The 25,567-nt window shown below is 36.3% G+C and overlaps 1 pseudogene; it reads left to right on the top strand.

Annotated features, from left to right (window-relative positions):
• Nucleotides 1-15,279: 15,279 nt before the first annotated feature.
• On the top strand, nucleotides 15,280-24,064 carry LOC131232407 (uncharacterized; annotated as a pseudogene).
• The last annotated feature ends 1,503 nt before the right edge of the window (nucleotides 24,065-25,567 follow it).

The following is a 25,567-nucleotide window of genomic DNA, read 5'->3' as shown; positions in this document are numbered from 1 at the left end:
TTGAATGTTGAAACTGGTTGAATGTTAAATGTTGATTATTGATTTGCATGTATTAACCAGTTGTTTTACTTTTGTTTGGTTATGTGTTTTGTCACTAATTTGACAAAGGGGGAGATTGTAAGTGCTATAGTTTATATCCCTGTTTGTTGTCAAATTTGTGGTGCCAAAATCACTGTTATGTTATATATAACCTGCTTAAGTGAAGCTCTCTCAAGGATCAACATACATGAACAAGCTAAGCTCACATCAAGCAAAGCTCTCAAGTACAAGACTCAGGATCTTGAATGAAAGAACTGATCACAAGACAAGATCTTGAATGCAAGAACTGCTCACAAGGCAAGACTCAAGCTGAAATCAAGACTCAAGCTGAAACTCAAGCTGATCTCAAGACTCAAGTTGAAACTCAAGCTGAACTCAAGACTCAAGCTGAAACTCAAGCCACTTTCAAGATTGAGCTACTTCAAGGTTTAATCTACATCAAGACTTCAAGGCTCATTCTTCATGGTCTCTTGTTTCAATGTCCATACTTCATGATTGAGGTTTGTTTGACCATAGGATGACCTTAGAAGTAGGTCATTTCGGATACATAAGTCGAATGTTATTTTACATGTGATTGGTCTGTTCTTCGACCAGTCTTAGGTCTGCCGACTAGTCCTAGACTTGCTTCGACCGATCTAAGAAATTCCTGGATCGATCGTAAGTTTGTTACAAATTCCGGATAAAATCGTTAGCCTTCGACCAGTCCTGGAGACTTCGACCGATCGTAGGAACAGTGTCGACGCATCTTCGACCAATCGTAGAATCTACGACTCGAAGTCCAGGGAAGATATTCAGGACCTACGACCTCGTAGGTGACCTACGACCGATCGTAGGAGGGCTACGACGATCGTAGAAGCTCGAGCTTATCCCGCCTAATCTTTCAAATATCTGTTATGGCTTCGACTAGTCGAAGAGCACTCTAGACGAGTTCAAAGACCTGATCTTCTCACCTATAAATAGAGCACGAATCTCAAGAAATCATCGATTTAATTATAGTATTCAAGCCAATCTTCGTCGAACTTCGAGAGATAATTTTGTGCTCCATCTAAGCTAAGTGTGCTTATTTAATATCTTCTTTCCTTAGCTTTATTTTAATTGATTTTGTTTCTATTAATCTGATTTGAAAAGAGGAAGTGTTATTCCCGTTCTTTGGAATCAAAATCAATTAAGGCAAGCCCTGTTTGGTTTAATTTAAAATCAATTAAATCTAGAACCATTGTAATCGAATACTGGACATTGAACTTGGACATTCAATCATCTACTTTGATTTAGTTCTACCGGGCTGCTACGACGAAGAAGATATTCAGGTATTTTACATATTGTAAATTCCTTTCTATAATATTGGTTTATTTCAATATATGCCAGAAAAATCTTGTTATATTGGTAATCTGAGGAAAGCCAGGAAAACTCAGAAGTGGGGTTTTTTTAATTGTGTAAGCCCACATACAAAGACACAATTGTAAGGGTTTTGGGTGAACCTGGGAAAACATATTTTTAGTGAACGCTAATATCCCCTGTGTGAGGATATTAGGAGTGGAGTAGCTTTTTGTGTGGCTGTTGGATAACAGTTGGTGAACACACAGGCGAACCACTATAAATCCTTTGAGTTGTGGTTGTTTGATTTATTCTTTTTATTGTTTTTATTCTTTTTTTGTGATGTTTTTATGGTGGTGTTTGTTGTAATTATTTCTAGCTTTGTGAGAATGTTGTAATAGCTTAGAATTTACTTTCTGCTATTCATTTATAAGCTTGTTTTTCAATTTCATTTTGAAAGTTGTTCCAGAAAGGTTGCCCTGCCATTTTTATGGTGTATGGCAGTCCCTAGAACAATACATCTTTAATTACAAGTTATTTCAATTCAGTTCATATTTGTTTTTGTTTTCCTCTTCGATTTGAGACTTGATACAAAGACCTTTCTAGAAATAAGGTTGTCCTACCATAAACTCTGTTTTGGTGTAAGGTTGTTCTTAGAATAACGTTTGTATCAACCTCTCAAGATCTGAATTTTGAGGTTGTTTTTCTTTCTTGCATTGTTATTTAATTTGGCTATCATTTTCTTTATTATTCCACTGTTATAAGTTTTTATTTGGCAGCATCAACACTACTCCCCCTTACTTAACTCCTCCCCCATTCACAAGGAAAGAAAGAAAAAAACTACATATCTACCATATCCATATCCACATATCCACAAATCCACAAAGCATGCCAAACTTCTCCCCCTTTTTGTCACAATATGACAAAGGAAGAAATCAAGATATGGAGAACACAAAAGGAATAAGGGAGCAGATAATTCAAGATATAAGCAAATAAAGGGCAAATATATAAATAACCAACATAAACCAAGTTCATCCAAATTCAGTCTAACAAACTGAAAGAAGGCAATGTATTAAAAGAGTTATTACAAACTAAACAAAAATTCAATCAGATCTAGAAGGAGCAGGAATATATGGATCAATTTGGTGTAAACCCTTGTTAATGCCCCTCATATATTTGCGCATATAAGTAAATTGAGAATCTTGGGTTACACGTATTTGAGCCACCTTTTCCTCAAGAGAATATAACCTCTCAGCAAAATTAGAAGGCTGATAATCAGGGTCAGCCTCGGAATCTGATTCGAGCTCATCAAATATATCATTCATGTTCACATCATCAGGTAAACTGCCTTCTTCTTCATTCACTGCTTCAACTTCACCAACACCCACATTCACTTGGTCATCAGCCAATCTCAAATTCATCTTGTATATATTTTTATTGTTGAAGATGAGGTGTTGAATGGGTGCCTGTCCAACAGGCATAGCAACTAGCATATGAGTAGCTAACACAGTCATAAGATATACAAATGGAATATCGCTGTGGCTAGGATGGAAACGAAATTGGATAATAGAATGACAGATCAATGAAGGAAGATAGATATTAACACTAGAAATGATGGAATGCAAAATCCGAACCATGAAAGCAGTGAGTTCAGTTTTGTTACCAGACCTAGGATAGACATTTGAAATAAAAATCTTATGAAAGACTCTGGGTAACAAAAATCTTGAAGCAAGTGCATTCGCATTTTGAGTCCATTGCGCATCTATATTCCATAATGCCCTCGTAAGCATACGTTTTTCTGATTTAGAAGGTTTTTCAACTAGAGAACTAATAGAAATACCCTCATCATTGACGGGTAAGTCCATTAGGCCAGATATTAGATGATGATCAACTTCAAATGAGCCTTCTCTAGTAGCAATTTTAAAAGTTAAATTTTCTGTAGAGAAATCAGAAATGCATGTGAACATAACCTGCGCAATAGACCGGTATGCCGGCCCACCCCAATGTAGAATGTTATCCCATCCTATATATTGGAGAAGCGGAAAGAGATCAAAAGGAGCAAGATGTACAATATCTATAGGTCGCTCAACTATCACATTGCGCAACTGCAAATCCTGCACATAGGAGGGATCATCTTCGGATGACCGAAGGTGACGCCGTGTGATAGGTGTCGATCTAGAAGATGATGTACCACAAGAAGTTTTCTTTTTACCTCTAGAATCCATTTACAACTAAGAAATGAAGGAATTAAGAGGTTGTAAAAGATGTAGAGTGAGTTTCTTCAAAATCAGATTTTGGAGAAGAAAACCCCAAAAATTTCAAGAAAACTTGAAATCAAACACTCCGGGAAAGAAAATGAAGTGATTAGAGCATGAATCTATAAAAAAAATAGAAATAATGCACTAACCTTAATGAATCAAGAAGTTGGGTACGACTAGTCGTGCTACGGCCCATTGGAGAGTAAAGAGGAAATGAGGAAGAAAGAGTTTTTCCCTAAATTAAAGTGATCCAGCGCGCTACACGACTGGTCCTAGGACGTCCTCGACCGGTTGTACCACGACTGGTCTAGGACGTCCTCGACTGGTCGTGTATACACAAAGACATGCATTTTTCACATAATTTTAAAATTTAAACAAATAAATTACAAATATATATTTATTATAATATACAAATGCATGAATAATCAAATTAAATTGAACATTCCAAGATCACATTTTAATTTATTAAACCTGCTTTTGTTGAGCGGTTTAGTGAAAATGTCAGCAAGTTGAGTCACGGTTGGAATGTATTCCAATGAAATTGTCTTTTCTTCCACTAATTCACGAATGTAAAGATATCTAATGTCAATGTGCTTGGTTCGTGAATGCTGGATTGGATTTTTAGATATATTAATTGCACTGGAATTATCACAATATAAAACCATTAAATCCTGTGTAATTCTGTAATCACTTAACATTCTATTCATCCATACCAGCTAAGTACAAGCATTTCCAGCTGTGATGTATTCAGCCTCAGCAGTAGATAGCGATATGGAACTTTGTTTCTTGCTAAACTAAGAGACTAAACAGTTCCCAATATAGAAAGAACCACCAATGGTTGATTTCCTATCATCGATATTACCAGCCCAATCAGCATCTGTGTACCCAGCCAACTGAAAACTAGTATCATGTGGATACCAGAGACCCAGATTTGTTGAACTTGGGACAAATTGCATAATCCGCTTAACAACAATTAAATGTGATTCTTTAGGGTCAGACTGATATCTAGCACAAGTTCCAATGCTAAAAGCAATATCAGGTCTACTTGCAGTTAAATAAAGTAAACTACCAATCATACTACGATATAATTTAGGATCCACACTTTTACCTGTAGAGTCTTTTGAGAGTCTTAATGTTGTACTCATAGGAGTATCAAAATTTTTCCCTTTCTCAAATCTGAACTTTTTAATTAAGTTCAGAGCATATTTGGTTTGAGAAATAAAAATACCATCAGATTATTGTTTTACTTGCAACCCTAGGAAATAATTCCATTCCCCAACCATGCTCATTTCAAACTTAGATTTCATTAAATCTACAAACTCAACAATCATGTTAGTACAGGTAGATCCATAAATAATATCATCAATATAGATTTGCACCATTAAGATATGATCGTTATGTTTTTTAACAAAAAAAGTTTTATTAACACTTCCCATTATAAAATTATGACTTAATAGAAACTTAGTCAATTTTTCGTACCATGCCCTGGGAGTTTGTTTCAAACCGTAGTGAGCCTTTTTTAGGCGATAGACATGATCAACATTCTTAGGGTCTTTAAACCCTGTTGGTTGTTCAACATATACTTCTTCATGTAGATCACCATTTAAAAATGCACTCTTTACATCCATTTGATATATTTTGATCTTTCTAAAGCACACAATGGATGTAAATAGTCTGATTGATTCAAGACGAGCTACTGGGGTAAAGGTTTCATCAAAATCGATGCCTTCAATTTGACTGTACCCTTATACAATCAGTCTTACCTCGTTTCGAATTATATTACCAAATTCATTAGACTTATTTTTAAAAATCCATTTAGTTATGATAATATGTTTATGTTTAGGTGTAGGAAGAAGATACCAAACATCATTTCTAATAAATTGATTAAGCTCATCTTGCATCGCAACTATCCAGTTTTCGTCAGTAAGAGCTTCTTTTACGTTTGCCGGTTCGATCTGAGATGTAAAGCATAAGTAATTACATATATCTTCCAGTTGTCTACGAGTGTGCACACTAGTGAGAGGGTTTCCAAGAATTTGAGTGGTTGTATGATCTTTGACAGTCCTCAGTTCAAAGTTATTTTGACTTGATGAAGTATCTGGTTTGTCAACTAAGAGAATTTCATCATTATCTGAACTTGAGACAGGTATATTTAAGTGATCGTCAATGACCACATTGATAGACTCTTGAATTACACCGGTCCTCTTATTCAGTACTCGATACGCTCGACTGTTCAAGGCATATCCTAAAAATATTCCTTCATCACTTGTCAAACTTACCCAGATTTTCACGGTCACGTAAAATATAGCACTTGCAGCCAAAAACTCGAAAGTATTTGACAGTAGGCTTCTTTTCAAACTACATTTTATAAGCGGTTTTACCGTTAGATTTTCTAGTGTAAACACGGTTAATTATATAGCAGGTAGTATTTACGGCTTCAGCCCATAGATTTTTAGGGAGCTTCATGCTATTCAACATTACATTAGCCATTTCTTAAAGCACTCTATTTTTCCTTTCAACAACACCATTTTGTTGTGGTGTTTTGGGCACCGAGAATTCATGTGATATTCCTTGATCGCTACAGAATTTCTCAAAACTACTATTCTCGAATTCTGATCCATGATCACTATGGATCTTACTGACTTGAGAACCTTTTTCAGTTTGGATCCGTTTGAGAACTCTTTTTACTTCATCAAGGGTTTCTGATTTATCCCTTAAGAAGGCTACCCAAGTGAATCTAGTAAAGTCATCCACGATTAGCAGTATGTATTTTTTGCCACCTCGACTCTCTGTCCTAGTTAGTCCTATGAGATCCATGTGGATGAGTTCGAGCGGTTTTGATGTGGCATTGGAGTCCACCTTTTTGTGAGAGCTCCTAGATTGTTTACCAATCTGGCATTCGCCACATATTTTGTCTAATTTCTGCAATTTAGGTAGACCTCTTATCAATTCTCGTTTGCTCAATCTATACAAACTGCGATAATATACATGTCCAAGGCGTTTATGCCATAATTCGGTTTCATCGGTATGGACCATGTAACACGATTGATTAGATGAGCTAGCATCACTTACTATGTAGTAGTTTTCAGAAGTTCTGCGACCAATTAATATTACAGAACCTTGTTTATTCAAGATTTCACAGCCAAGATTGGAAAATTTTACACTGATTTTTATCTCATATTTGAGATATGCTTAACAAGTTATGTTTTAACCCTTTAACATATAAAACATTCTTAAATAAAGGGAGGTTAGAAAGTTGAACCGTATCTTGACCAATAATCTTGTAGTTGCTACCATCACCAAATGTGACTGATCCATCAATCATGTCTTTAAGAGTGGTGAACAGACCTTTCGCACCAGTCATGTGCCTAGAGCATCCACTGTCTAGGTACCACTTTGAATGGCTTGTTGCTTTGAAAGCAGTGTGGGCCACCAAGTTAATAACCTTAGGAACCCATTTCATAACTATTTTGGGTTTAGGAGTATAGTTGGTTTTCTTGTGTTTGTAGTTGTTGTAAGAATGACCTACTGAGTTAGATTTTAAGAGCTCCTTAAGTAAATCAACTATTTTCTCAGCTAAAGGGTTTCGGTTCTGATTTTTATACTTGATATGGTTATATTTGGATTTTAAAGATTGAAAAGTTTTAACATTTTTAGAAAAAATTTGATTTGAACTATTCCCTTTTAAGTTTGAAGACTCTCCTTTCACAAACTTAGGAGGAGTATTCTTTTGTATAGGAGGAATATTTTTATCATAGCCCAAACCGGATCAGTCACCACATTTTCTTGATCCAGACAAAAGCTTTTCTAACTTTGGATCTCCTTGGGCATACCTCCATGTATCCTTTAAACTCAAAAGTGAAAAGACTTCAAGTTTAAGTTTTTCATTTTTAGATTTAAGATTTTCAATAAGAGAGGTTTTGAAATCTAAATCGCATTTCGATTTTTCAAAACAATTTGAAATGTGGGATTTTTCTAAAATAAGAGAATCAAAATTTTCTTTAAGTTTTAAAAACTTTTCTTTTTGAAGTTTTAGTTTAACAGCAATTTTACAACTTTCCTTGTATAGGGCATTCTAAGCATCTTGAAGATCTTCTTCATTTTCATGATCACTATTCAGATTTTCTTCACTAGTTAAATCATGATGATCTGAAAAAGTAAACTTGGCTAGAGTCATATGGGCTTAACTTTAATGCCCGACTCATTTTCAGAATCTTCTGATTCAGAAGAGGCTTCAGTGCCAGAAGATTCATCCCAAGTAGCTAACATACCTTTCCTTTTAGGTTTGTCCTTTTTAGGACACTTGTTTGCTAAATGCTCATATTCTTGGCAGTTGTAACATTGAATATCTTTTAAAGATTTTCAAGTTTTAGATTTGGATCTTTTCTTATCATTTGTTTTTAGAAAATCAACCTTCTTTTTACTTTTGAAGATTTTATAAAACTTTTTTGCTAAAAGGGTCATATCATCTTCAGAGTTTTCTAAGTCAGAATTACTACAATTTTCTTGAGAAACATTTTTAAAAGATTTAAGGGCGACTGATTTACCTTTAGGAGCTTTAAAAGTTAACTCATAAGTCTGTAAAGAACCAACTAATTTTTCTACCCTCATATTGTCCGTATCACAAAGTTCCTGGACACACTTTACTTTCTAGGATTTTATCGCCAAGACCCCACATAGAGTTCACAATGTCATTTAATCTTATATAAAAGTCCATGAACATTTCTTTTTCCTCCATATGTATTTCCTCAAATTTGGTTGTGAGGATTTGGACTTTAGATTTCTTGACAATTGATGTACCATTGTCTGTCATTTCTAAAATATCCCAAGCTTGCTTTGCAATATCATAGGATATAATTCTTTTGAATTCATCCGGTGATAGTGCACAAGTGATTGCATTTAGTGCTTTTGCATTGGCACTACTCTCATTTTTCTTAAGAATGGTCTATGAGAAATAAGGTGTTACTCTCATAGATTTTGATCCATCGATACCAGTTACTTCAGTGGTAGGAGTCCATTCAGTCACTGTGGCTTGCCACATACTCTCATCCATGGATTTTAAGAAAATTCTCATCCTGGCTTTCCAATAGGCATAATTGGAGCCATCAAATGGTGGAGGCCTAGTGACTGAAAGGCTATCAAATTTTGACAACTTAAATAGCTTAGATCGATTAGCTCAGGAAATTAATTTTAAAAGAAATAATAATTAAAACGAGCTATTAGGCTTTGATACCACTAGAAAAGGCCAAACTATATGTCCTTGTGAGGGGGGGGGGTGTGAATAGGACTGCCAAATTTAAAATAATAATAGCGGAATTTAAACAATTAAAGAAAAGATAGCACTGTAATCAATTCACAATATTGAAATGAAAAGCAACCTCAAAAGTATGAGTTTTGAGAGATTGATACAAATGTTGTTCTAAGGACAACCTTACACCAAAACTAAAGTTTATAGTAGGACAACCTGATTCCTAGAAAGGTTTTTGTATCAAAAACTCAAACTTAATACAGAGGATTAAATAAATAGTAAGGAATTGAAATCTAAGTTATTACAACATTCCCCACAATGCTTGAAATGTAAAAGATTACAACATTCACATTCACAAATACATTCCACAATATTGAATGTTAAAAGATATAGAAAATAAACCACACATCCAAATACAGAGAATTATAGTGGTTCACCTGTGTGTACACCAACTGTTAAACAACAACCACACAACTACACCACTCTTAATATCCTCATATAGTGGATATTAGCCTTCATTATGAAAAATAGATTTTTCTCAGGTTCACTTAAAACCCTCACAATTGTGTCTTTCAAATGGGCTTACACAATTCAAAAAACCCCACTATTTGAGTTTTATGGCTCTCCTCAGATAACCAACACAATGAGATTTTTATGGCTCAATCTCAAAAGAAACCAAATAACAAAAGATTTACACAAATGTAAAATACCTGAATTTCTCCTTTTGTTGTAGCTCGAAAGAACCAATCGGAGTAGAAGTTCGAATAGAGAAGTTCAATGTCCAATACTCACTTTGAAATGGTTCTAGGTTCTAATTGATTTTAAATTAAATCAAGTTGGGCTAGCTCTATTTGATTTTGATTCCAAGAAGTGAAATATCACAATTCCTCTTTCAAATCAGATTAGAATGCAGAAACAAAATCAAATATGAAAAACTAATAAAAAGAGAATATTAAATGAGCACAATATAGCTTAAGAAGTTTACAAAATTATCTCTCAGAGTGATGTCTTGATTTTACTTGAATTGGATATCAAACTCTGAAAATCGTGCTCTATTTATAAGTGAAGAAGTCGCACCTTCAACTGATCCTGCGACTGGTCGTAGGTGGAACTGATTTTTGAAATTTTGATCGCGATTGGATAAAACCATTCCACGACTAGTCGTAGGCCATCCATGACTGGTCGTGAGACCTCCATGACTGGTCGTGACCTGTCCACGACTGGTCGTGCAGTGCCTGGAATAGTTGCTGGAGTTCGAGTCGTAGTTGCAGGACTGGTCAAGGACAAGTCATGCACTGTTCACACGGCCGGTCGAGCAGTCTACAGGACTGGTCGTGGCTCACCAAAAATTTTTAAAAATTTACAACAAACTTAGGACTGGTCAAAGAATTTCTTGGACTGGTCAAGCCAATACTAAGACTAGTCGAGCAGAGTCCAGGACTAGTTTAAGAACAGACCAAAACACTTATAAAGTAAGCAATTGAATTATGTATCCGAAATGACCTACCTTAAGGTCAATTTAAGGTCTTTCATATCTTATTAGTAATGAACATTGAACCTTCTTTCTCTTTAGATGTTGGATGATCTTTGAAGTTCATGGAGCTTGAGTTCTTAACACATGATGAAGCATGAACTTGAGATATTTGGAAGCTTGAATCCGTAGTTCTGAGTTGTACTTCACCTTGAGTCTTGAATATGATCTCGTCTTTCGATGTAGTTTTAAAACTCTGAACAATGTACTTGATCTTGCAGTTCTTGATGTAGATCTTGTTCTTGTCTTGAAGCATTGTCCTTGTACATGTTATGCATTGCCTTGACCATATATACATACCAGTGTGCTACATAAGACATATATTGTGGTTTTGGCACTACAAAATTTGATAACCAAAGGAGGAAGAGACCATATCACTTACACTATGGACCCCGCCTTGCATATAGGTTGATTATCAATGTCGATTATAAGTATGTGATAGCATAGCATCATGACACATGCCCATACGCATCATCTGCTTGCTTGATATGAGACGTGGTTGACCATTGCATATACCATTGGGCAGGTTGTTATGGGACTCCCTGATAGACGGAGTTGTCCCACATGAGCGCATGGTATGGCAGGATTGATATATGACTAGATTGTGTAACTCATGCATTTTGCATTGTGTGCTGTATGCCCTAGCAACATCAGGGCCATAGCCTCCACAGGCATATCGTGGATGGCCAAATGAGATACTGAAAATATTTTTCTAAATGAGGTGTTATAGATGTCCCCAAGTGAAAGTCCCTAAACCCTCTTGGTACCAGAGGACGCTCCAACATCGAGACCGGGTGAAAAACAAGAGCGCCTGGATGCCGAATACCAGTAGGCGACGCTCCCACTGATCGTGGTCAGTTGGAAGGGGGTGTGGCCTTACCCGCTCGAGGGTAGGGGGCATAATTAGGCTGAGTTTGACCAGCTCATAAATGGGTCTGCTATTGACATACCGGGTAGATATTGGCTGACTACTGGCCATGCGGATAGTGAGGTCTCTTCCACTTACATGGTTGAGCGTCCAGTCGGCGGCGATCTGGTGTAGTGTGTACTAAATCGTGGTGATGATCATAAAGATGTATAGTACTGATATGTGGACTTACTGAGCAGGAGTTGCGTACTCAACATTTGACTTATTCATTCATTCATTCACTATCCACTCGGGTTGGTGGTGCGTAACTAAATTATTATGTGTACCTTTGCAATGGCCAGGATTTCGGTTGGGGCGCGCGACCAACCTGAGATCAAGAGTTTACTACATTGAGTCTAGCTATCCAAATTTAGGTATAGGATTGGTTTGGATAAAAGTCTCTTGTGATGAACCCCACAGCTTACGATACCACGTTCTATCATCCCGACTACACACTCCAGCTTCGTTATTCCTTTGCATTACATATTGCATTGCACCCTCAGTATATGACATTTGGGTTACTATGATTCTGCATTATATGGCCTAGATATGTCATTGGCCTATTATATTTTTACACCGCATAGCTTGGATAAGGCTGATGGTATTTATGGACTCACTAGCATGTTTCCACATTGCTCTGATATTGCATACTTGGCACTTACCTTGCACACACACTTTCACCACCCTCTAAGCTTTCTATAAGCTTATACACGATAGATGCGTGCATGTGACGTTAGGTTGCAGCAGCGTTGAGCTTGGAGCATGCAGCTGTCTTCTAGAGCTTTGATTTTTTATATATGTATTTCCCTTTCAGCATTGTATTCAACTGTTTATATTAGTGGATATGTGATGATGTTGTTGCCTTTGTGATTTGGGTAAACTTGTGGTTATGCTCCTTATGAGATAAATGTACGTTGAAAAATCCTCCTTATAAGATCCTAGAATCGAAATCTGGCGTATGGGCGCTGGGAGCCGAGAATGGGGTATTACGGAGGCTTTCGGCGTCGGATTCTGTGATTGAGAATTCTGTAAGCCTAGTTTTCGAGTTTAGGGCATGACATATATGATTTCTTATTGCTTAATCTGTTTGTTATTATGTTATTATGTGGTTCTGGAGTGGATGTAGAGATGTGGATATGCATATGGCATTGTGGAATTTTTTTTTGGATATGTATATGTATATCTTAATACAGGTCTCTACTGAGCTCAAGTTGAGGGGGAGTTGATTGAGGGGGAGTTGTGATAGTTGGATTTAATGTGAACTGAGTGAATTTGTGTATTATAATAGGTTAATCTTCTATAAGTTGGTTTTGTCACAAATTTGACAAAGGGGGAGATTGTAAGTGCTATGTTGTAAATCTAGCACCCTATATTGTCAAATTTTGTTGTGCCAAAACACTTTGGAATGTTTAACTTGTTTTGATAGATAGAATGTTCACCTTCAAGTTCAAATAGATGAAAAGTTCACCGTCATTCGAAGATGAGCTTCATATTATCTACATCCACATTTAGTGTGCTACAATTATGCATGTTCAACTACAAAAACAAGTTGAAGTTTACCAAGTCCAAGTACTCAAGTCTAAGTGCACTATCTCAAGCTCAAGTTCGAATGCATCACATGCTTAAGCTTAAGTTCAAGCCTAAAGCTCAAGTTCAAGCTTAAATACATTTGATCTAGCTTAAGTCTCAAGTCACATGCTCGAGACCCAAGTTCGAGACACAAACTCAAGTATACGAAGTCAAGCTTCATGTGCCTCAAAGTGTCCTATCTACCGAAGCGACCGATGTTTCAATTTCAATACTCATTTTTAAGATATATATAACCCTAAAGAGACCTTAGGATTAGGTCATTAACATTGCATTTTTAAATTAAGTTATAGTACTTATTTTAGACTTTGCTTCGACTAGTCCAGGCACTGACTTGACTAATCCAGGGTTTTTCTCGACCAGTCAGAATCTTACTCAAAAAATTGGATAAGGTTGTTTGGTTTTTCACCAGTAGAGTACTTTGCTTTACTTGTCGTGGAGACCTACTCAATTTGAACTCCAGCAACGCAAATTTAATTCACTCGACCAGTCGAGAGTTGTGCTTGACCAGTCGAGCTGGACCAGTCGAGCGAGCCACTCGACCAGTCGAGAGTCTGTTTTATCCGATTGTGCCAGAAAATTTGAAAGTTGGTTCTGCGAGGACCAGTTGAATCGAACCTTAGACCAGTCGAGAGAAACGAATTGCAGCTTATAAATAAAGGATATTTCTCAGATTTTATTATCAATTCCAAGCTAATTCAAGCCATCACTCTGAGAGATTTGTCCCCACTATTGTGAGGTATTTATAAATCATTTTAATAGTTTTTTGGTTTCTTAATTTCTTGATCTCTTGATTTCATTCTACTTAATATAAAGGGGATTTTAATTTAACCCTTTGTGAGATCCAAGAAGTTGAATCCAAGTAGCCTAAGGTTGGATTTAATTAAAATTTATTTATACCTATAACTCTTTCATTTGTGAGATTGAACATTGAACATCTTCATCTACAAAAAGGCAGTTTTATCGGTTACATTGAAGATCATTTTGCAGATAAGTATATTTCATTTATTATATTGTGGTTTGTAAGATTGTCAGAAAATCTTTCATTTTGGTTTTGACTGAGATAGCCAGAAAATCTCAGTGTGTGTGTGGAGTTTTTTAATTGTGATAGACCATTGAAAACATAATTGTAAAGGTTTTAAGGTAAACCTTGGAAAACCTTCTTTCTTAGTGAAAGCCGATATCCTGTGGGTTGTGGATATTAGGAGTGGAGTAGGGTGGCTGTTTGAGAACAGTTGGAGTACACCCGAACCACTATAATTCTCGGAGTTTAGATGATGATGATGATGATGATGGTGATGTATGTGATGTGCTGAATGTTGTATTTATTTTCATATACATGTGGTGAATGTTGTAATGGCCTGATTTATTTCCTTTGCCTCTGTATTGTTTTGAGTTTTTGATACTTACCATCATTGTAAAAATCAGGTTGTCCTACCATAAGCCATTGGTTTTTGGTGTAAGGTTGTCCTTAGAACAACGTTTGAATTAACCTCTCAATACTCGTGCATTTGAGGTTGTTATAGATTTCTGTTATCTGAGTTATTTTTTTGCATTTATTTTTTATTTGGCATAGTCCTATTCACCTCCCCTCTAGGACTTGGGGCTCGCCCTTTTCAGTTGTACTACTTCAGATTTAACATCCATGTTTCTTGCATTAAGTGGAAATACTATGCAGGAAGGTGTACTCACTCCCGCTGATTGTAAATAATCTCACAAAGTACGAGGTGGAGGAGCATTATGCACCTTATTCTTATCTTGAACCTCCTTAAATAGAGGTTGAGGTTGATTTGCAGCCATTACTTTAATTATCCGAGATGATCTCAAGTGCTGTCTAATCCTTTGATGGATGGGTAACCCTTCGACTAATCCTCCTTTCACTACCAAAAAACAGGGCGAAGCCGACGGACATGTGGCTGTTTCGGCTAGCTATCGACAATACCGATGACTAGAAGTAGTAGCCTAAACATCCATAGCCAAAGTCCGATTTTTAATGGTGGATGTTCAATCTCTACTATTTTCCCGTGCTGTGGTCCACTTGAGATTTATATCGAGCTCAATTTTTGGGATCAACTCTAAAATGATATTGAGAAATGGATGGATGGAGGAGATTAAAACATATAAATCATGGGGGGCTATAGAGTCTTACCAGATCCAAACCGCAAGTGACGTTATTTATTGTACATTGACAATATGTGAGTTTTGTGTTTAATGTAAAATAGTAGTGAATCATTCATAATAATAGTGGCAATGATATAGAGTTATCTAGGCCATCTAAATAATGGGTCTAGTTGTTAATGGTTAATATTTATATTTTTCTATACAAAACTATCTTAATCATCCAGTAAATGGTCCCTTAAATGTATGGCTATTAATGTAGTTGATATGTTAAATAATGGAAAACTCACAATTTGCGGATTTGAAACAAACATCTCATTTCAGAAAAGGGATTTCCAAATCCCTCCTCTCTAACGTCGTTGAGCTCCCTGGAGAATGCCTTTCTTTGGATGACGGCTGGAAGCCATCGCTTATCTTCCGGCTTGTGGACTCACTGCGACAGGTGCAGGTGGCTGGGATGAATCTTGGAGGGCTGTCTAAGGTGAGGAGGCTTAATGAGATGAGAGCGAGAACGTGTGCTGAAGAGGAGAGGGTCGAGAGGGAAATGGAGAGACAGCAGATGGCGATAGCGAAGTGGAGGATGTTGGAGCTGGCGAGGCTGGCGAGAGATGGTGAAGAGGCTGTGGACCGTGTTGATGGGATGGTGGATGCTACTTTGATGGGCGTGATGATAGGGCTGGGAGGATTGTGAGGAATGCTGATGGGGCCCGTCTGAAAGCTCTGAAGAGGGTGGTGTCTAAGTTCATCAAGGTAGGTGTCTAAGTTCAAATCCATATATTTTCCTACAACATGTACAGATCATTCCAAAGCAGTCTCATCATCAAATAATTCAGAACATCCAGTTGGAATGACTGTTGTGCTGTAGCCCATCCAAGAGGCGGCCCATCTATTGGATTGTCTCGATTGATGGGCATGTCCACTAAACTTGAGATGCGGATTACTTACTAAGTAACTATGAGTAGGTCACATGCATCCATTTTACCAGCTCATTTTAGGGGCATGACCCCTAAAATTGAAAAATATCTAAAGCTTAAATAGGCCACAACATAGAAAACAGTGGGAATGAACGTTGTCACAGCTGCATGCATGAATGCAAAACACAGATATCATCCTTATCCAAAACCCGATGTAAGTGTCTTATTCCTACCATTCATATATTTCTATAGATCATTTCATGGCACGGGCTCAAAATTGAAACATATCCAACGCTTAAGTGTTCCACTCCACACCACTGGAAACGATTGAAATTAAAGGCCTGATGTTGAATACTTTTTGGGAGCCACATAAGTTTTGAATCGAGCTGATATTTGTTTTTACCTTTCATCCATTCCGGTGTGATCTTATGAACATATTGGATGACAAATAACATCATTATGGGCTGTGGGAAGTTTTAACATTGGACACCATTATCCCCGTTGTTTCTTATGATGTGGTCTACTTGATTTTTAGATATGTTTCAATTTTGAGCTCATGCCTTAACATGATTTGAAAAATCACATGGGTAGTATGAATACTTTTTGGGAGCCACATAAGTTTTGAATCGAGCTGATATTTGTTTTTACCTTTCATCCATTCCGGTGTGATCTTATGAACATATTGGATGACAAATAACATCATTATGGGCTGTGGGAAGTTTTAACATTGGACACCATTATCCCCGTTGTTTCTTATGATGTGGTCTACTTGATTTTTAGATATGTTTCAATTTTGAGCTCATGCCTTAACATGATTTGAAAAATCACATGGGTAGTATGGACAAAACACATACATCATGTGTGGCTCCACAGGGATTACTCAGTACTCAACCCTGCTTAAGCCCTGGATTTCTTGGTTGCTGCTGCCATGCTTTAGATACAGGTAAGGAAGTGGGGCATGTGTACAAATGGTAGGAAGAATAACAACTGATGGGAAGAGTCTCTCTCTCTCTCTCTATCTATCTATCTATCTATCTATGTTTTAGGTTTTTCATGTTTTATATATAAGTGATGTGGGGGCCGGGCTGGGTTTGTAGGCGGGTGGAGTCATGTAGAGGAGAAGGAAAAGAAGTTGGTATGAACATTAGGCTGTAGGTTCTCTACATGATTGTATTCACTTGAATTCCCTGGCTTGTAGTGGAATTTTATATACGTAATAAAAAAATAAAAAATATAGTCCTTTAGTATAAGATGAAAATATATGTTGTTGCATGATGGAATTAATGAATTAGTATTCTATGTGATATCACTACAACAAAAAGAGGTAAAAACGGCATTTGCGTTCCTCTTTCATAGGCGCTATGTAAGACCCTACCCGACGGATATCTTACTCTGTGTGTGTGTGTGTAACCCTACCGGCCTACCCTCATTTCGTTTCCAGCCCCTGTGCGACTCTCTCCTTCTTCCTACCCCCGACTCTCTCCTTCCTACCCCCGACTCTTTCTCTCTCTCTCTCTGCAACTCCACAACTCTCTCCTTCTACTAGCCCCCGACTCTATCTTCTGTCTCTGCTGTCATTTTAGAAGAAGGCCCCTGTTTTTATACTGGTTTTTCAAAATTTTCATTTGGGCAAACCACCCTAATTTCAGGGCTTATGATCGAGCCACTATTAAGTTCAGGGGAGTCGATGCAGACATCAATTTCAACCTTAGTGATTATGATGAAGATCTGAAACAGTTAAGAGTCTAGATTTCATCAATTTCAACCTTAGTGATTTCCTAATTAGGGATTTACAATGTTGAAGCCCTAATTAGGGATTTACTATGTTGAAACCTTAATTAGGGATTTACTATGTTGAAACCCTAATTAGGGATTTTTTTCTATGTTGTTTGATGCAATACATTGAAACGATTTGTTGTGTGAAATGATTTCACTCTCAGTGTTGGTATACTTCCTTGCATTTCTGTTTCTTATGGGAAATGGTTTCCACACAGGGTGACTTCAGCTTTGATGAACAGACTTGGAAGACCATCTCTTCATTCACGAAGCAGTTGATTTCCAGTCTTCTGACCGTCGATCCTCACAGAAGACCACTGCACAAGAGGTATATAGCATGACCATTAGTCCATTCATGTTACATTAGCTACTTATGCTTGCAATCATCCAACTTTGTTTCTTCTTCAAATATTACAATGTTCCACATTCACTATCAAGTCGTTTGTTGTCAGCTTAGGTATTAGATGTGGGTTCATAGACCTTTTCAGGAGTTTTTAAGAGTGTTAGATGTGTGAAATGTCATCACTGCTCAAATGTGGTTTCAGAACTTGCATTAGTGAAGGTATGGTGGACTTTCATGGGCAGCAAATCTAAAACTTTTGAAGTTTGGTGGTGTTGCACTCGGTTACTTTGTTCTATACTGACTGGCCCATTTGGGGGCATTTTTACCAAGGTGTCCCGTATCGGTATCGGTTGGCGTAATGGTGACCTTCAAAACCGATACGGATATGGGGGCGTAACGGTGATACGGGGGTGTAACGGCCTGTAACGGCGCAAAATTTTTTTTTTTGCCAAAAAAATATGAAAAAATATGGATTAAATCCGGAATATTCTAAGCATTCCAAATATGCATTCATTTATAAATTGGAACATGTTTATGGTGGTGTAACGGTCCACTCTTTGGTGAGAAGTTGTATTGGACTGTCTGATGAATTTATGAACCAGATAACCTGAACTTGACTACAAAATTCATATATTTAATTTTCTAACTATCTACTATCAATGATAGATATATTAGAATGAATGTAATATGAAAATATCTTACATTTAGGTGTTTGCAATTATTTTTGAGGGCCAAAATTCATGCGTAAATAGAAAAAAAATATATAAAAAAATATAAAATAGCACCTCAAATATGTAAAATGCACATTAACATGTTCTACTATGATTAACACATCATATGGCATCATTAAAACAGCAAAAGAATCATTAAAAAATGATTTTTCGAATTTTCAAAAAAAGGGCCGAAATAAATGCGTAAATAGAAAAAAATATAAAAAAAAATATAAAATGGCACCCCAAATATGTAAAATGCACATTAACATGTTCTACTATGATTAACACATCATATGACATCATTAAAACAACAAAAGAATCATTAAAAAATGATTTTTCAAATTTTCAAAAAAAGGGCTGAAATAAATGCGTAAATAGAAAAAAATATAAAAAAAATATAAAATGGCACCCCAAATCTGTAAAATGCATATTAACATGTTCTACTATGATTAACACATCATATGGCATCATTAAAACAGCAAAAGAATCATTAAAAAATGATTTTTCAAATTTTCAAAAAAAGGGCCAAAATAAATGCGTAAATAGAAAAAAATATAAAAAATATATAAAATGGCACCCCAAATCTGTAAAATGCACATTAACATGTTCTACTATGATTAACACATCATATGACATCATTAAAACAACAAAAGAATCATTAAAAAATGATTTTTCGAATTTTCAAAAAAAGGGCCAAAATAAATGCGTAAATAGAAAAAAATATAAAAAAAATATAAAATGGCACCCCAAATCTGTAAAATGCACATTAACATGTTCTACTATGATTAACACATCAAATGGCATGATTAAAACAGCAAAACAACCATTAAAAATTGATTTTTCGAATTTTAAAAAAAGGGGTCAAAATTCATGCGTAAATAGAAAAAAATATTAAAAAATTATTAAATGGCATCCCAAATCTGTAAAATGCACATTAACATGTTTTACTATGATTAACACATCATATGACATGATTAAAACAGCAAAACATATTAAAAAAAGTATAAATACCTATTTTTGACGAATTTCTGAAAAATGGCCCACCGAGCTTTGATTCAAAAAAATCTGTAATATAATGTGTTTTTATCTCAAATACCTAGCCAAGGTTGGTCGAAATTAGTAGTAGAAAGAGTGAGAAACAGTTTGGAAGCAAGAGGTTTCAAAAAAACAGCAAAAAATGAGCTAAAAATGAAAAAAAAAAGTTACCGTTACAGCCGTTACACCCCGTAATGGGCCCGTATTGGCCGATACGGGTACAAAATCGGGTATCGGCCGATACGACCCCGAAACGCGTAACGGTTCCCACCGTTACCGTTACGTTACGGCCGATACGTAACTGTTTTGACGCACCTTGATTTTTACATTTGACAAGTTCTTGATGCAACCGGTAATGAACCTTGAGGTCCTCATGGGTTTGCCTTAGCAGAAATTGCACAGGCCACCAAAAAATTGTAATATCCAAATTCTGTGTTCTTTGAATTTTATCATGTGCTTAATCATGTAGCTTTACATTTCTCTTGGGAGGCATGACATGCTGCTTATGTTATGAACATGAATTATTGTCATTTTTTTTTTTTCTGTTCAGCACTGAATGCCAGATGGTTATGAATGTACTCTGGACAGGATTGACTGATACTGGCCGAAACTGGCGCCATGTTTATAAGGTACGGCTTCTCTTTCGTGCCACTTTCCATGTCTTGCATGTCTATTTTTATCATTATCTTTTATCAGCAACCAAATTTTCTTTTGTGTGAAAAAAGAATGATATCCATATTTATCAATGCAATGGTCCAGTTCAAAGCTTCTATTCCTTTCTCAGACTTCATTCTTTTCAAGAGTTTTTCTCTTGTATATCAACTGTGAGAAACATCTCCCCCTTATAGGCATTGACTGTAATAGAGTATTTAGTGGCGAATGGATCGGAACGTGCAGTTGATGACATCCAAATCTCAGTAAGGCGTCTTTTATATTTTGCTAATTGCTGCAGTTTTCAATTCTAGTGACATTGATTGCATTTGTTTTCCTGATTTACTCTTATTTATGAAGTCAATCTCAGGTTTTAAATATGTTGAGCCTAATGGAAAGGATATGGGAATCAATGTGCGAAAGAAGGTTGAAACCATTTTAGCCCTCTCGAATAGCAAGGATAAAATACAAGAAGTCAGAAACAAAGCTGCTGCAAACTGTGATAAGTGAGCATCAAATATAATATCTTTATACTACCAATCTGTGCTTTTACAGGCTTCTTTCGATTAGTCAGCTAACAGGTCGTTGCCCTTTTGATTGTGTTGGATTGGTGCTTCTTTTGCAAGAAGAATTCGAAGAGTATGCTGAGAAAGCTAAGACTTAGCCCGAAGCTACTACCAATGAGAACAAACTCATTCTCTATGGGCTTTACAAGCAAGCAACTGTTGGAGCTGTGAACACCAGTATGTATTTTGTGCAATATGAACTGTGTATATTGAAAAATTGAGGGCTGATTTTTCTATGCCCTTTTACATATAATAATGTTATTTTGATATTTTCTTCTTTAAGGTTTGTAGAGAATACCTAAGTCTGTACATCAACTAAAACCTAACATCGAGTGCCCGCCATTTATTTTTCCACCATATTGTTATGTGCCAGGCACTTCATTTTAACAGAGTAAAATGTTGTGGTAGCACCCCTCATCCCAGCTATTATGAAATGACCAGAAATGTGTTGGATTCTTTCTCAATTAATCATTTCACTCCTCTCAGCCTCTTGAAAAAATGAAGCAGGCAAAAAGTAGACAGCCTCAGTTTTGTATTTGGATAGTAGCATGAGTTATATCATTCCATTGTTTCTTTTAGAATTAACAGCTCTTTGATTGATTATCAAAGAGCAAAAACATGACTGATTAAGTCTTCTATTTCCGCAGTTGTTTATTTGCTCTTTCCTGCATCATTTGTTCCTCTCCACCATCGGCTTTTGAGGTTCAGAATATCATTAGATCAACAGTCAAGTTATTTTCCATGATTTTTGCTCTGCTTTTTCATGAGTTTTCTTGTTTCTTCTCTGCAGGCAGGCCTGGGATGTTCAGTCCCTAGGACAGAGCTAAGTGGGATGCATGGAAGGTTGTTGAAGGTAATTGAAATCGACAACTGATCACCTACAGGTGCCTCCCCCGTCCTTTGCGGTGTACACCTTTTCAAATAATCTTCTCCCACCTACAGGCCACAGTAGGTATTTACACGTGCACTGTTGTTCATGGAGTGTCTTGGTCAATCATCTCGGACATGTTGTGGTTTTCAGATCTTGGATAGAAGTGTGGCAATCCTTTCATGTTTTACCCTTGCCTAAGGATGTTATACCAAACTGCAATGGAAGCTATTGATGTATTTAATCTAGAATTCTGTGAATATGAAGAGATCTAGAGGTTGTGTTGATTTTGGGTGCTGTGTGAGATAATCTTTCCTGCATATATGAAGTGGAGTTGGGCATAGGAAAATTTTTGCATTAGCCTAGCCTATTCTTGTGCAATATGAGCATGGGAAAATGTGATTTGAGGATGCATAGTCTATCAGGTTTGCTTATCATCAGTTTGTTAAAGCATGAAATCCAGCTGCCCCGTACTACAGGCAGTGAGCATGCATTGGACAGGCAAAACTCACAACATATTCAATTGTCATACCTAGATTGAACCAATTGACATGTGGCTTAGCCATGTTCTTGTGCTTGTGTGTTGATTAGCATTTTTTTATGTTTCTATTTTAACTTGATCAAGGAACACACTATAATGTTTTCCTAATTCCGGTATTTTGTGTCTGTAATAGGGGTCAAGATGATAACTATGGTCCTATCCCTTCTTCTCAAACCTCGAGTGCACCCCCAAATGATACTGAGGATGACTTTGATGACTTCAAGCCATGGGCATCGTCCATTGCTGGTAAGTGTTCAACATATGTACTATCATGGAGCAGGGATGTTATCCTCATCTGACTCAAAATTCAGGGCTTTTATGTGCACTTTTTGTTGGTCTTCTCTTGTGTCTGTCTATCATCAGAGTATATCATCCATGCCTAAGTAAGAATCTTGACAGATGTTACCTTTAAAAAAATAAAAGAATCTTGACAGATGTTTGTTTGAATGAATTTTCTTAAGCTAGCTACCATGCTTACACATACTACTTTTTCACTAAAAAAAGAGAAAAAAATAGAGAACAGTACCTTCCACTGATGATTCTTAGTTATATGAATTTCAATGGGTTTCTAAATTAAAGAGATCAAGGACAGGAAGCACAATCTTGAGGTTTAGTAGAAAAAAATGGGTAAGGATTATGCTTTGCCTTAAAAATGGCAAATAGCCGTTTGATTAGTTCACATAGGTAGTGGGACTCACATGTTTGAGAATATGAATGTCCTACCCTTCTTAATGGGCTTGACTACCATGTGACCAATCGAGAGGCAATTTGCCCCTTTTAGTTACTTGTGAGTAGGTATTGACTGGGTTTTCTATTTACTTGGAACCATCATCACCACCATCACCACCACCACCATCATTATCTAAGCTTTATACCAATTACTTGGGGCTGGCTACATGAATCCTTTTCCACTATTTCTAAAACTTTGATATTTTATTAGTCTTTTACCTCTTGTCCTTGAATGTTGTATTATTGTCAAATCTGATTTTCCTTGGGTTAGTACCTTTGCTTCCCAGTTTGGTCCTCCGGATTAAATGGCATGAAATTGCATTTTATGGAATTAACACTGTTATCGCATAATAATTGCATGTCTGGAAATATTATGGTATTTACCATCCAATCTTTATGTAGATCATATTCTTCCTATGAAAAAATATTGAATTAAGTAAAACTGGTATTTGGTAGATCATAGAATTGTAATTAATGAACCAGATTCACAATTAATATTGGTCACTTGTACACTTGAATGTCACATGTGAAGGGTGCATATGGATGGACGGGCGTGGATAAAACACATGCATCAATGTGGGGCCAATAGATATAATGGAATTCAAGTTACAACATTTGTTGCCATGATAGTTTTTGACTTTTTAAGGACAGGATCAAAGGAATGATTGTTTTCCATGCATCAATTTGTTGAATACTACTTTTTGACTTATTTTTTTTCCTTGTGTGCAGGATTTTAATCAATTGTGCCTAAATTTAGGCCTACAAGCACTTCAACCTTTTGACGCCACTCGTGCTAGGAGTAGACCATATAGACGATTTGTTTTTATTTATTTATTTAAATTCAAGACCATTTTCAATTTATTGTAATAAATATTATATATATATATTTTTTATTGTGTAGTTATATAAATTTTGTTTAATATTCAGTTTTATTTGTATTGCATCATTTTTATGTTTTAAATATTTAAAAAATACAGGTTTCGATTGAATTATATATAATAAAAAAAATTACTGGCATGCTAGGGCCTCTTAAATCCATACAAAGGCTTTTACCAGCACTTGTGTAGAAATCTGACGGCGCTTTTTGTGAGAAAAAGTGTCCAGAAACCACTTTTACCAGTGCTCGGAGTGACTTTTACTGGCGCTTAATCGCGTAAAAAAGTAGAACTTCCGGCGAAAAGCACCTAGCGCCGGCATATCTTTTGCCAACATACCCCTTTACTGGTGCTTGTGTAGCGTCAGTAAAGGTAATGCTGGCGCTTTTGGGGGCTTAAGCGCCAGTAAAAGTGCTAATTGTTGTAGTTTATTATATTATATTTTGGAATTTGGAAGTTTTATTCCATGCATTATTTTAGAAGAGGATGTTTTAGAATTCGAACAGGATTGATGGCTAAAATGGTTTGTTTTAGGATCCGAACTAACTGAAAACAAGGGGATCATATGAATGGGCTCAGGTTGATAATCATATACTCCTATTGCTTGAATCCTTTGGGAGATGCAATTATAGCCATTTCAGATCTGAGCATACCATTTCCCCTATGCAAATTCTCTAAATTCTATTCCTTTTGCAATACACAGGTGAATTTGATGACGTTCTGGATAGCAACAACTCGTCTTATCTGTCTGCCATTTATGGTTTTGGGAACACTTCGTGAGCAATTGCTTTATCCTTCATGGTGCGAAGGTTCACTTCCCAATCTTCTGATTTTGATTTCTTGCCTTTCTTTTGTGTAGACTTACCTACTCAAATAGGTTGGTTGCTTTAGGGCTGTGGAGAAATGGGGTCTCACTTAATGCTTGGATGGCATACACATAATAAAGTTAGCCCATATAGACTAACGTATAAGTATAAGCACGTGCCTGACCACATGATGGGAAGTAAAAATGTGTGTGACTTTTACAAATAAGTACATAAATTGTAGAATGAGCTTATTGTTCTAAGGGAATCGTGATTGTATAGGCCTGACTCTTTGTTTCTTTGTATCCATGGACTAACATCTCTAGTAAGAATGAAATATTTCCAATGGTTTCTCTTGCAACAAATCTTGCATTGCTCTCTCTCTCTCTCTCTCTCTCTCTCTCTCTCACACACACACACACACACACACACTCTTGTTGAGAATGGTGTATTACTTTTTGTGGGCATGTTATTAGTTTTACACCTGTCAATGAAAAAATGAGTTCTTTAAAGATACTCTTTGAAATCATGTGTTGATCTGTCTGATGGCCTCTACAGGTTGGTATTAATATGTGGATCTTATTTTTTTATATTTTAATGCACCAACTTAACTCATCTGTGCCTTTGATTATGCATCTCTGTTTTTCATGTTGTGGATTGGATTTGTGTTTCTTTAGGATTTTTTTTTAATTATTTTTTTTTTAAATTTTTTGAGTAGGCTAGATTCTCCTTCACATGAGGAGTTATCATT

The sequence above is a fragment of the Magnolia sinica genome, chromosome 18 (assembly GCF_029962835.1).
Source record: "Magnolia sinica isolate HGM2019 chromosome 18, MsV1, whole genome shotgun sequence".
In the NCBI taxonomy this organism is placed as follows: domain Eukaryota; kingdom Viridiplantae; phylum Streptophyta; class Magnoliopsida; order Magnoliales; family Magnoliaceae; genus Magnolia; species Magnolia sinica.
Note: the sequence above shows the minus strand (reverse complement) of the source record. Positions and strands in the feature narration are given on the sequence as shown.